Source organism: Aphelocoma coerulescens, assembly GCF_041296385.1.
Source record: "Aphelocoma coerulescens isolate FSJ_1873_10779 chromosome Z unlocalized genomic scaffold, UR_Acoe_1.0 ChrZ, whole genome shotgun sequence".
In the NCBI taxonomy this organism is placed as follows: domain Eukaryota; kingdom Metazoa; phylum Chordata; class Aves; order Passeriformes; family Corvidae; genus Aphelocoma; species Aphelocoma coerulescens.
In genome coordinates this window covers 68,430,766-68,445,397 of record NW_027184085.1, presented here as the reverse complement: position 1 = coordinate 68,445,397, position 14,632 = coordinate 68,430,766, and the positions used below count along the sequence as shown (strand labels likewise).

The 14,632-nt window shown below is 39.4% G+C and overlaps 1 long non-coding RNA gene across 1 annotated transcript; it reads right to left on the bottom strand.

Moving 5' to 3' along the window:
* Positions 1-3,722: 3,722 nt before the first annotated feature.
* On the bottom strand, positions 3,723-6,196 carry LOC138103686 (uncharacterized). Its single transcript, XR_011147811.1, has 3 exons — positions 6,111-6,196; positions 5,431-5,576; positions 3,723-5,006 (listed from the first exon to the last, which is right to left on the bottom strand). It is a non-coding gene; the product is annotated as an uncharacterized lncRNA (long non-coding RNA).
* Between the last annotated feature and the right edge of the window lie 8,436 nt (positions 6,197-14,632).

Genomic DNA, 14,632 nt, shown 5'->3' with positions numbered 1-14,632 from the left:
TTGCAGATGCTGTTTCTACCCACAGGGAAAAAAGGAGTTGCTTGAGTCTCTCAGTTGATGAAGGTGATATGTGCTGTGGGTTTGGAGAAGAATAAAAATGGGTTTTCTGGCTGATAACCTTTATTTTGATTTTTTTTTTTTTTTCTCTTTACTAGGAATCATGGGAGCTTTAGTTAAATTGAACTGATTTTCTCCATTTCAAAGTAATGCCGGTAAGTGGAAATTTCCTCACATTTTTCAGTCTAGATGACTCTCATGGTGCAAAGCTAGCAGTGTTTGCCTTCAGTCCTGAGTAAAATCTGGATGTCAGAATGTTGTTCAAGAGGCACTTCCAGCAGCAGATGACCTCAGATGATGAGCTATTTTCACATAGCCATATAAATCATGTAAACTTCCAGTAAACATCAGGAAATGGGTACCACAGCCAAAGAGGGGAACGAACATCTGTGATGTTCCCTGACTTGAGGAGGAAGATCTTGGGTGCAAATTTCTCTTTTGACATGCTTGGACTTGAGTGGAAATTAAAAGCAATATTTGCATGCAAACCTGATATCTGAGAGGCAAAGTTACGGGGCCTATACTGAATCTCTGATAGAGACCATGTCCTCTGTGAGAAAAAGGGACACCTTCACAGACCTCATGAAGGGGGGAATCATGGAGCCTTCCCCTCTCTCTTCTACCACTTTGTGCTCCTGAGGAACTGTGGTGAGACACTCAGAAAATGTGTGCTGCCATATAAAGCCTTATGAGATTATGATCTTAAAGTCATCACAAGTTTACTCAAAAAGCTCAGATACAGCTTTCAGTCTCTTTGCACATTCCTTGAAACCCATGAATGATTGCACAAGCTCTTACACTGCTACTAATTACTTTTATAGAGTTGCTTTGCAGAATTCTGATTTTATGAACAGTCAGATCCAAAGAACGTAAATTCTTCCTATGATTGTCTGTGTAACTCCACTGTGTTCAAAATAAAGATAACAAATCACTATTTTTTCCTCAATATGGACATTGTAACTACTAAAAGTGAATGCTTTAGAAAAAAAAAAAAGGTAGAATACTTTTTCTACAAGTACACAATGGCAATAAAATGAATGACCATCGAGTTTTTTCTCCAGACTGTATGTACTGCTCCACAATGCATGGGAATTGAAAGGAAAAGAAAAAAAAAAAAGTAGAGGAGCTGCAGGCATAGATTTGAGAACAGAGTTTGGAAGAAAGAGAAGATATTTGATCAGAATAGCAATCTCTGAAGGTAGAGCCAAACAAAAGCAATGGAACAAAAGCTGGCAAAACCAACTAAAGAGCTGGCAAAGATTAACTCAGCCGTTGTTTCATGCTGATCATGCAGTGCTGGGGCTAGTTTTCAGTGATTTCACAGGTGCTGTCTTTGCTTCCCACAGAAGCCCGGGATCCTCATCCCTGCTTGTCACAGGCCAGTTTTCTCCAAAGAGCTATTAACTCCACACATCTGTGGAGGGGAGGCTGCCTGCAATTCATGTGGGCCGTGGGAATACTCTTCTCAGCAGAGCACACTGAGCTCTCGTGTGTGAGCAGCAGAGTCTTCATTTGGCCTCCACTTTCAAAGCATTTCAATGTCCTGCTTCGCCATAATCCCCATAAAATAATGCGGGCCAAGGCAGAGCAATTAATTTTAATTGGTAACTCAGCCTATTGGCTTCAAAGGGAATTTGGAGATTGAGTTAAAATTTGAAAAATACAAGTGTAAATATCTCTTCTCAAAGGGAAAAAGAAGTGCAAAGGACTAAGTAGAAATGCTCCTGCTGGGCGAACTCTGAAAAAGTCATTGTGCCTTAATTTCCCTGATCAGTGAGGGGGGAATAATGCTACTGAATCCCTTGGCAGCACTGGAATATTTGCAAATAAAGCTTTATCAGTGTAAAACAAATCAAGCTGTTTTCACACAACTTTGTTTTTTAATTTGTTCACAATGTCAGGCAGGAGACAGCTTTGTGATGAGGGACTAGCTCTAAGGATCTCCAATACCATCTTTTGAAAACTTGCAGATAGACTTAGAATTTTGGCTTCTTCCACGACCTCCATCTAAATCAGATTATGATATATTCCCAGCAGGCATAAAGTACTAAATGGCTTTATATTTCTGCCCTTTCCCGAGCAGAATGTGTGTATTTGATAACAGGAATCTGTGCAAAAGGGGAAAGGCTCTAAGCAGAGAAAAACATGATTTGGTTTGGAAATATTAGTGTTGAGGACTTTTTGTGAAGAAACTTCTCAAGCTTTTGTGAATCACAGTCAGAGAATAGTTTAGATTTCCCTAGATTTCCAAATACCTTGGTTTATTTGCTGCCTATTAGGGATTTTCTAGGCACTAACTAGAGCAGTGTTCCAATCTTTTCCTGGCTGTCATTTCCCAGATCATTATGCTGTGCTTACAAAGCTGTTTGGCATCTTTGTCTTCAGCCTGGTCTCTGTAGAAAAGCAGAATCAGTTAATGTATTACTTAAAATAAACGTTTTAATGCTTTTCAACATCGGCTGTATACAAGATGTTCACGCAACTTCCCACCCTGAGCCCCTGTCCCCAGTGGAGAGATCTGAAGAAAGATGCCTATAAAAACAAACAAATAGAATCCCAAAACTGAAACAAGGAGCCCCTAGGAGAACCCCACCACAGTTTTAAATGTGGGATCTTGAACTTTGTCCCAAGTTTTCTCACACATTGAGTGAATTCAGTTGGCAAACACTGTGGGTGAAGATAACTGATATTTCATGTGATATAGATTTTTGGTATTGATGTGGGTGGGGAAGCAGATATTGTTTCTGAATGGATCTTTATGCCAAACAACCCAAAAAGCCTCTTTAGAAGAAAATTCATAGGTAAAAATATGTTTTGGGGTGACATTAAGTTAATATCTAGGACTTTTTTAATTTCATGCCCTGATTCCTAGGAACAAACCTCCACTGAAGACTGATGTATTGTGTGAATGTTAATTAACTGCATACACAGATTTTAGAAATACAAATCTTGGAGTTTAAATCCTGCACAGCACCAGGTCCCTTGGCCTGTTCTGGCAATAAACATTTACACATGTGATTCACTGCTTCTCTTCAAAGCTTGAACACTGAACAGGCTACACAGACATGACCAAGGGAATAAACCAGAGAAATTCAGAAGGAAAATGTCAGGTCTCTGGTCATAAGGTATGTCTATGACAGGAATATAATGAGAAGCCAAAGCACCTTTGTTGAGATCAGTGATCACCAGTCCTACGAGCCACCTTGGTTATTAATCTTTGTCTTGGCTGCTGAGATCTGGCCTCAAGATGAAGACACGTGGGATCGAAACTTTTGAGCATTTGGTTATAATCTAAAGTGAATAACAATTGCTCCCCCAGGGCCTGACTGAAAAATGAGCACGGAACCTTGAGATGTAATGATCAGCCAACAAACACCATCAAATAAATCATATCAATTAAGGCATTGTGATGCCTTATTGTGATATAATTAGGGATTTTCCCCCATGTAAACTTGATGGGGGATTTAATTGCAAAAGATCTATCACTGCGGAAAAGAGATATTAGATTGCTTCTATTGTAGAAAAGAGAGGTGGCTTTCCATTCAAATATTTATCTGCTGTCCATAATCTCTCTTCTTGCCTTTGTTCCCACATCTGTGAATTGGTTTTGCATATTTCCCTTTATTCAAGCATGAAGCCTCACAGAACAGAAATATTTTCTCTGGGTCATTGCTCTGTTTGGTCTATTTGATACCATTTGAGTTTTAGGGTTACATTATTGCTTATTTAGTATTAAGAAACTATCATAAAATAAAGCTTATAGATGTGAAATTTGCAGGTGCTAAATTCAAGCTCAGTTGTTTTTGGTTGTTCCAGTACTTGCTAATTTTTACAGAGCTAAATGTACCTTTTTTGCTCAATATTTATTCTTGACATTAGGCGTTACCTTGAGTAGCATCTAACAAATATGTGTGAAAATAAATCTGCTGACAAAAGAGTATATTCATATGGTCAGAGGATTTTTCGTATGATCAGTTGTTTTCAGCACCAAGGTTTTAAATGTGGGATCTTGGAATTTGGCCCAAGTTTTCTCACACATTGAGTGAATTCAGTTGGCAAACACTGTGGGTGAAGATAACTGATATTTCATGTGATATGGATTTTTGGTATTGATGTGGGTGGGGAAGCAGATATTGTTTCTGAATGGATCTTTATGCCAAACAACCCAAAAGCCTTCATTAGGAAAAACTTCATAGATAAAAATATGTTTTAGGATCACATTAAGTTAATATCTAGGACTTTTTAAATTTCTTTCAAACGTTACTGTACAATTAGTTAACAACGGAGTAGAGAAGAAACACAAAACACTCTAATGTAATCCAAAACAAAAATCACTTATGGCTAATTTAAAAATAATAAATTACCATCTTCTGATCCAGCCACCTCTCTCTCTCTCCCCCCACTGAACCCAAATGTATGCAATGTGAGACCGTGTAAAGTAAAGAAAAACGTTATTGTGGTTCCCTGACTGCTTGTTTTTTCTCTCAGCATCAGCTGTGAAGCTTAGATGATTTTTGTAGGTGATGTTGTTGATCCTGACATACCTGGAGAGAGCAGCAGCATGTAACTGTGCTGCTTTGAAAAGAGAAATTATCTCTGTGACCATGTCTTTCTCTGCGGCTGTTTATCTGAGTTCTTCCAGGGATGGGAAGGATGAGGGCTAAATCTCCCTTCCCCATCTCCCCTGTATAGTTTCCTCCCCTGTCATGAGCCTGTTTTGCTCATGGAGAGGAAGAAGCCTCTGCCACTCACAATGCAGAGAGCTCATACTCGTTTAGTGCTTCCTGGTTATCTCCAAAGTAATTGCTTCACTAGCCATTATTGCAAGAGGGTTTCAGTCAAATGTTGGCACTTTTCCTATCGTAATGGTTTTCTGCTGCTCTGGAGCTTTCAGATCACAGGGTTGAAACTGAGTGTCTTCTTACCCACTGTTCTTTAAATTTCAGCCTCTGGAGACAGACAAATAAGTGAGAACATTTTTTGTTTTAAGTAAGATTTATCTTAAGTAACAAAGTTTCTTGCTTACTTTTTTATGGAAAAGGAAAACAAAAAAAGCAAGAACACATAACACAACTGCATCCATGCCTTCAGAACTTAAGGAAACACTGAGATGTTGTTTCATGGTTGTTTCAAGGTATTTAAGGAAGCAGACAACCTAATACACAATATCTGAACACTTGGTGGGTTGAAATGGAGGTAGAATATTATTTTTTCCAATTAACTCCAGACTTTAGGACAGAATAAATGCGAGGTGTTTATGAGCTTGAGACAAGATGTTGTTTTTAGGTGAAGAGCAAAATAAGGGGAGGTAGAATGGAAACTCCAAAGAGTTCTTATTTTTTAGTTTATAGACATTAACCAAACATTACTTACCACTATCTGTTTGGACCATACTAGAGAGTGATAAAAGTCTTTGAATTTCCATGTAGCTCCTGGCATTCGCATGGGAACTCACAATAGGTTTTTATCAAATTTGAAAAGGTTGCTTTTCTCTCCAGAGATGTGGTCATAAAGAGTTGCTAGGCAAGAGGGAGGGATGGTTGTCAACATTTAAAAGAAGAAAAAAAAAATTTTTTTTTCGCCTTTTATGTGTTGACACACAAAGTTACAAGCACATCACAGGAGGCTGAAGGGGAATCTCTGCCGTGTGTCACATGCAGTCCTGAAATTAACCTGTCCATACCTGAGCTGTGGGATGAGCTCAGTGCCCCAGAAAAGCACTCAAATTACCACAACTCATTTCCTTCATTCTTTCCTTCCTATTATTTCTTCTTGTTTTTTTTTTTTTTTTTTTTTTTTTTTTTTTTTTTTTTTTTTTGTCAGAAGCCAGCTTTCTTCTTTATTTGGTGACTCAGACCCTTAGCTGATATAGCTGATATCGTGGCCTATTAATGTATGTATTCTGGATTTCCCTTTACCCAAAACACAATTTATTCTGCTTTAAGCACATTCCTAACATAACTATATTGTGATTCCTACAGCTTCCCAATGTCCTGAAACTTTTGCTTCTTGCCCCAGATCACAAGGTAAATAAATATCCTCAATAAACTCACTGTCACTCATAAACATCATCTTCCTGCTCCAAAGCCAGAACTTGCCCAAGAGTTTTCATTTGGATCACAAACACACAAATAGTTCAGCAGCAGTCCATTAAATACCATGGTAACCTGCTGCTTTTAATTATCCTCCTCTGTGCTGTAACAGCTGCGAAGCACAGGGTGACAAGCCAAATGTAATTTAAATACTGTGGCGTGCTCCAGATGTGGCAGCAATTTGCCAGGTGTTTATTTTTAATGTATAACTTGAGGCCTTATCCTGTTAGCTCATCTTTTGCCATAGAAAAAGTCACTAAAAGCACAAATACCTTTGTATAGTAATGACTGGGATTCTTTCAATCTTGGTGACAGGGGACAGCTTTTTTTCTTCCCCTCCAGGTCTAAATATTGATTAAGAACACTATTGCTACTATTTTGAACCAAGGCCACACCACACAAGACATGATCCAAAAGCAACTGAAGTGCAGGGGAAAGTTTATGGCATTGCTGTATTTGATTGCCTGTGGGGTGCAGATTTAGCCCTCAGGGCAGCTACATATCCCATGCCCATAACTGCACATTTGCACACAACTTTTCCCACAATTCACTGACATGAAAAATATTCAGCTTTGAGTGTTTGGTTTTTTTAGTTGTTTGGTTTTGTTTTGTTTTTTTTTTTTTTTCCTGTTTATCTGGGATTTCAAAACCCTCTTTTTGGAGCCAATAAAACAAATGGGCAGGTTTGTCATGTGATAATGTGCTTTTTTCCACCTGGACTTGCAACTCCCTGTACACCTGCTGGGTGTCCTTTAAAATATTCTGTGAAAAGAGGAAATCTGTTGGCTTAGGCCTCATGATGATGAAGAATAAGAGGTGACTAGGCTGTTGCATTTTGCTGATCTTTTCCTTTCGTGCAAAAATTAAGAGATTTTTCACGATGTTGGCAGAAAATGGCCTTCTCATGAGCACATTATTGAAATGGAGAGAGTGATCATTCATGGCAGGTATTGATTTGGCAGGGCCAAACAGGCTATGTGAAGATTACCAAAAAGCCAGGTCCCAACATGCCTAAAAGAATCTGTATTGTAGTGCATACATCTGTAAAATAAAGTGGTGGCTGTCTTTTATACTTTAAAAAAAAACATTTTACATGCAAATGTAAAATTGCATTGCATTTCTGCCATTTAATCTTCCCAAAGAAATGCAGTGCTGACCTTAAGGGCCTTGTCAGCACCAGAGAAGCTGCAACCATGCATAGGCACCAAAAATTGGTGGAGGGAAATCAAAATGGGGCTCAGAGGATTTACAGCCGTGTTTTCTACAGAGTAGGATGGATGCTGAACACTTCTCAAAAGGCTTTTCCTCTGAATGCAGCTATTTCCAAACAAAAGGGACTCCATGTCCTAAAGCAGGTGACTCAGGCCTGGGGAGTCCTTATTCCAGTCAAATGGGAACAAAACACTAACTCCTCCTTTTTGAGCCAAACTTGAGGTGGTCTTTACTTCCCTGCCTCTGCTCTTGGTGTTCCAGATGGGATGTGTCAATATTTAAGTGCTTTTTCTTTCAGGCCTGAAGGTTTGGGCCTTCAGTTTATTACATTTTTATTTGGTGACTCATCACGGCAACCCTGCACACGCAGACACCGAGAAATGAGCACATTTGGCTCCAGAAATGTGGCTCAGGGAACAACCCAGAAGAACCTATGCTCACAGCTGTCACTGGAGAGCAAACAGTGGAAGGTGATGCCATGAAGATTTTTTGCCGTTTCTTTACACCCCTTTTACACCTTTTTTACAACTTCTGTATTCTTAGTGCTTTTTCCCTACATTCTTGGACTTGTTTTTTAAGCTAAGAGACTAAACATTTTAGAAGCTTCGTAGCTAGGGATCAGTGTGCCCTAGAGCCCAAGGTCCTCTCCAGAACACATTCTGTAAACCAAGATAGAGCCATCCAAGGGAAGGTTCCTTGGGGAGGGGGGCTCATTCAAGCCTCTCACTGGGGAATCTTTGATAGTTATGCTAATTAGTAAAACCTATAATGTTATACCCAATGTTGGGGGGATAGACGAGGCGGGGTGCCTCTCTATGCATATGACCTGGACGTGTACACCTAAGAATCCTTAAAATAAATACCAAGGTCAAATCCCTTTTCCCCTTCTAACCGTGTTTGACTCTTGATTTTAAGACCAGGAAAAGGCATCAAAGGAGTTTAGCAGAAAATGAGGTTAAACCAGCTCCAGGGCAAGCAAGCTCTGTGGTATCACTCAGGAGCCACACGGCTTCCTAGCACTGCTCTCAAGAGATAGTTTCCAAAAAGAGCAAAGCAAACCCTTTCCCCTGGTTTTCCATGGAGTAAATGACCCGCCTGGATTCTGGGAATGGCAGAAAAACTCCAGGGCTGCTGAAGTTTTCTGGTTTGGGGCAGAAGCAGATTTGGGATGTGTTTTCTGAGAAGTGGTCTGCACTTCTCAATGTGTCTTTAATATGAGAGTTATTCCCACTTGCCAGTGAGCTTTACTTTTCCTCCAAATTTGCTTTGACAGTATTTATTAACATTTTGAACCTCATATTGTTTCCATTACTTTGTTATTTTAAGCTGGAGGTCTAACTTTAGACAATGTAATTCTCAAGTTTTAAAAGCAGAGGCACCATATATTCCATTTTCTTCCACAAAGAAAAGACACAACTTAGCCTGTCAGCTGATATGATAAACATCAGACAGTTCCCATTAGCTTTCATACTGACAATCAGAAATTCTGAGTCTTTTGAAAAAAAAAGTCCATGCTTTGGACATTCAGTCTAATCTATTGCTTAAAAATCTGAATGCAATGCTAAATTTAAAAAAAAAAATTAAAAAAAGTAATGATTGTCTTCAACAGCTGCAGGATTATTAATGTAATTCTAAAATATATTTATTTTGGAAGTGAAAATGAAAAAGAGTGAATCAGAAACATTCAAATTTAACTATCAACACTCCATGAAAGAAAATTTGGAAGCCTTCTCTCTACATGCAGATACAGCAGAACTTTATAGATTCAATTACTGATTTAACAAGAAAAGGATCTGCATGGGTTGTGCTCAAGGGACAAATGTTCTGATCATCTGTGCCTTGTTTATTTTTAATTAATCAAGGGATTTCATTCATGGGATCCTTCATATCTTTCTTTGGTGTTTCTGACCCTGATGTTTTATTTTGTGAATGGTCACACCATTAGGACAATTATGCCTTCTGAGGAAGTGGCACAGCTTATTTACCTGAGTTATCTGAAGGTCTTTCACTACTGCTCAACACTGTCCAAGAGAAGTGACTTTAGCCATGCTCACCATCATGCAGTGGTACAAACACTTTGTAAGGGTTTATTAATCAGGGATAAACCACCAATGTTGCTTCTTGTCCTGGACTGGATTTTGCACAACCTGCACAGTTGGTTCCTGCACCTTTGGTTCCAGGGTGATTATGGGTGAATCTAACCATGGTGTCCCTGAGCCTGTGTGTGTCAGGTCAATTCACAGCAAACCTCAGCTCCTTGCACTTGGAGCCACTTCTGAAAGGCACTACTGAAGAGAATTTCTGGCCCTTTTCTGTCATATATTTAACCTTGGGCTTGCTTGTCACAGGCCTAGACAGAAAAGTGCAGGAAGTTGTCCCTCAGCCTCCTTTTCTTCTAGCTCAACAAACCTGAAGTCCAGAGCTGCTCTTCACAAGACACTCATGTCAGCCCTTAAATGGCAAACACTCTAATTAAAGCACATTAGCCTGGATCTAGTTGTGGAAAATAATAATAATAAAAAAATTGCAGACACTATAATAAACTACAGCCTAGAAGACAAACTATGGAGGCCAGGAAGACAAAGCAGTAATTGAAATTACATCTGGTGCATAACATTTTTACAAGCTTCCAACTTCAAGGAACATTTAATTATTCTAGGATTATAATTACTGCATGAAAAAGCACTGAATCATTACATTTCCTTGAAGTTTTTTATATATATAGTTCACCTGAAATCTTATCACAGGCGAGTATCATGGAAATGTGCATCAAAATCCTTGTTTCCAGAAGAACATGGAAATTGTCACACACAATAAAAATACAATGAAAATCAAGGATTTGTGGCAGATGGCTAATTTTGCCCCTGCTGGGATCTGATAAATGCATTTATCTGGACAAACAGCTGGCATAAATAATTAGGTCCAAAAGCACTAATAGGGTACACAGAGCTGCTCCACAGAGAGGCTGAAGAACACCTTCAAAAGGGGGAATACCTTGATATTGCTCTTTTTGTTGGTTTCAGTTTCCTTCTTCAGACACAGGAAATCTAGAAGTATTCCTGAAAAGTAACAGGCACAGCTTCTGTTTCATTCACAGGCTCAAGCAGACAAAGCTCAATATTTGGACATGGACTCAGCTTAGAATCCCAAACCAACCGCACTAATTCAAACTAGCCAAGAATAATGTCATTATTCTTCTATTTTACATAGAGACAACTTTTGATAGTTAACAGTTGTGCCACCTGGTAAACACATTGACATAAAATTTCCCCTTTTTGAGCTATCTCCCTCAGTTAAGTGTGGGTTAATACAGTACTTTGCTGTATATTAAAGAGAAAAAAAAGGGAAGAATAGGAAAAAAAACTGGCTGTGCATAAAAAGTAGTCTTGTAGAAGATAAAAATCTCTAAGAAGGTTACATCTAAGACTGTCCTTAATTTCAAGTTATGCAAAGATGCAAAATGACTGAATTCCAGTAGCCTTTCACAAGTGGACAGAAACAGTGCGTGGGGTGTTGCCCTGCTGTTCTCATTTATTTCACCTTGGCCATTGCTTCTCTCTTTGGGAGCTAACATCAAATATTCAGATCTAGTGGCTGCTATTACCTGCACTTCTGCAGCCAAAGGCCACCTTCCTTCCTGTTCCAAAGCCTTACTCACTGGTGGAATTACGCAAGCACAGCGTAATAAGAGAGATCTAATTACATTGTTCCTTTTGGGTAGGGCTTCCCCCATCTCCAGTCAGAGAATTTTTTTTACAAGATACCTGGTTTGTAGATTTTGTGCCAGTAGAGTCACAAGTCCTTTCCTAGAGTACTGCTGAGTGCAGTTTACTGATGGGTTTATACAATTCCAATGGTTTATTAGCAGTTTGAGGAAAGAGGTGGAAAACTACTGTCATAGCTATGACTTAATATTAAATGACAACATATGAAGATTTTCTGCAAGTTTTACATCCTCCTTCCCAGTGACAGGCTTTGTTTCATTGGCGTGGCTTCTTTCAGAAATCTTTGCAACCAGCAGACGGTTCAGGGAATGCACTTACCAAAATCAGACCTGGTTTTGTTCAGATGACTGTTTGGAAAGAGATCCTGCTAAAGCCACCCACAAGATATGATTAGTCCAGCTGACTTTCAGCCTCATTTCCAGTCTGTCCCCAGTAGTCAGAGCAGAATCCATGCATATGTGGAACTCATGCATTTGTCTGTTTGATATTTTGACCAAGCAAATGGAATTTAAAAACATTAATACTAGCTGGAGAGCAGGAGACCAAAGAAATCTTGTCAAGAAAAAATTTCAGTTCTGCTGTGTCAAAATTTGTTTAATTTGTTTAATTTTAGGTTAGTGACTGCTTTCGAGGTTGGGTTTTCTCTTTGTTTCACCAAGAATTGAATCAGCTTGCATGCATCTGACTATCATGGGAGTGTTTGTGCTTAGATGAACGGTGTAGTGGGCAGAAAGGCCCTAGATGTGATCAGAGGAAAAGAAAAGAAGTCACTCTGCAAGCTCTGTTGAAAATAATTTTTCTTCTTTTTAGCTGTAACACAAAACTAACATAAAAATTACTGAAATCCATGCAAAGAATATTTGTTTGGACATGCAAATCAGTAGAACAGCGTACACTCCATCAACAACAATTTGTTTTAAAGAACTTTGAAGACTTGGTTTCTGTGTTATGTAGTAAATATTTATTCACTATTCTGCTAAGTTACAAAAGGAAAAGAAAATCTACCTTTTTATTGCAATAACCATGGTGATATTCAGAATAATGGTACAGCAAGGGACATAGCAACCTTATATTGTCCAAACAGATTCTATATATTTTTCCGATTCTATTGCTGTATTAAACTATTGAATATTTAAATGGCCAGGATAAGGAAGGACAAAAAAACCCCAAATAATCTCTTCTTTATTCAGACTGTCGTTCATATTAGGCCACCTTTCCTGATAGGTTCTTCTTGAGGAAATTGCAAACTGTCATAAGGATCTGCAACCAGAATGGTCTTTCCTGTGGTATCTATTTTCCCTCCTTCTTTATGAATCCAGTAATAACAGAGATAACAGAACAAGCATCTTTCCTTACCATACCCTTGTGAGATAAGGTGGAGCTGTCATTACCATCTGACAGGGAGGGAGAAACCCCAGGGGTCGTTTTTGACGTGATAGTGCAGAACATATTCCTCTGCTTAGTGTCTCACCTTCCAAGATAAGGGCCGCTCTCCCACTGCAGTGTAGATTGGTAAGAGGTGATTAACTGTGCTGGAAATTTCTTAAGGTGGCTGAGAGTAAACAGAGGAGAGAAGGATGCTTCCTGAATCCACATCAGCCGCAACTAAACCCTTATTACTCTGCTTTACAGAAGGAGGTCTTCCCTCCTGTGGAAAATTTAAGGGGGTACTTTTGAGGTAAGCACATTTCTTTCCTCCCTTCAGGTCAAGAGCTTAGTCCTTTTTTTTTCTTTTTAAAATTATTTTTATTCCTTTAAAAAAATTATTTTTGTTTTTATCATATTGTGGCTTTTTTTGACTTCTAGCTATGATAAGAAAGCCTCGTGTTCAACGCCATGCTTTTCCTGGTGGTTCTGCATTGCCTGACCAACCACTTTTCATATCCATCCCCACTGCAATAAGTGCTCTAAAAGACAAACTGTGAGATAAAACAGGGATGGGAAACCTGCTTTACAGCTGACCACTGGGTCTTTAATCTGGTGTACAGTCTATTTTTCTAACCAGTACATGAACCAGTGAAGCTCTGGATGAAAAAGATGTTATAGCCAATGTTTTGAGCAGGGACTGTTTGGGCAGGAATGTGCTGAACACACCCATTGGTCCAGCTTTACGGGTCAGATGGACAAAGAGATTTCTAACTCAGTGTTTTCAAGTGTGAGGCAGTCCTGGGCCCACCAAGCAGACCTTGAGGAGCCAGGAGATTTTGTGGCTCTCGTCTCCAGGGTGAGACCACAGCTGGACAAGGAGTTTGATAAAATCAGGTTTGGAATTTGTGGCACTAAATGTGTCAGCCGTGGACCTGGAACACAGATGTTCACCACGAGCACCCAGTCCAGGAAAAGCAAGGTCTTGCTAACACAGATGTGTGTGGACAGCCCCGAGCTCCTGTGAGCCATGTGTTGGAGAGGTGCCACGTGGCTGTGTTGCCATGACTTTATTTTCAATCTAACAAACCCAGCCTGTGAGCACAAGGCTTCTCAGGCCAAGCACAGCACCCTGCTAGCACAGGTCTCCACCTCCCCAGTAACATCCAGCCTCCTCCAAACTGAGCTGGATCTGCAGTTGGATCTGCTTATTCACCTCCATGGACACGTGCCTGAATGACTTCCCAGAAACCACAGAGCAGTTGCTGGAACAGGAGAGATTTATTCTCATTCTTCAAACTAGGAAAGTGCTCTGCATAAGGCAAAATGGAAGGCAAACAATTTCCTAGTCTTAATCCCATGCCTTAATCACTCTTTTAGCCTTTACAGTTGCAGTTTAAGTTTTCCTAACCTTCAGAGGGGCAGAGGAAAATACATTTTCTGAAAATTCCAGTTTAAGCCTTACTTTTTTTTTCAGAAATATAATTGTGCTCTTGAAAGCCAACAAAACCACACTTTATATTAAAACTATATTATGTTGAAATGATCTTGGTACTCCAGGCAACCCTTCAGCAAGATTCTCTGATCCACATTTAAGATCAGACAAGGGCAGGCAGTGTCAGGTGAGAACAGTGTTCAGCCACATCAAAAGGCTTCAGTCACAGTGAATTTTGATCACAAAAATAGTTGCACCTGCTTGTGTCCTGTACCTCAGAAACCTTACTCTCACACCACTTTGCTCTGTCAATAATCAGACCAAATAAGCTCATATGGCAACTCTTCATTCATGTTACACTTCCAAGTACACATAACCTATTTGTTACATGCATTTCTCAGAGGTCAACGATTTATTAAGCATTCACCTTGTGGCATTTACATCAGTACCCTATAATAATGATGTGCAAGCACACTTTTACAAGACTTTCATGGGACACCACAAATAACATAATGGAATGAATCAAGCAAGTGATGACAATTAGTTAAGTAACGCAAGAACATCTGCTGTAACTTGCAGTTCAAGCAAAATATGAGGTGGAAAAGGCCAGTAGTATTAGGTCATCTCATGGGACAAGAATGTTTGTAATACACTAATTGTGAAGTGTTTCCTATAGATGTTACACAAATTCATCTGAAGAGCATCTCATTGCATAGCAAACTTTGCTGCCTTTGGAAGTTCTCACA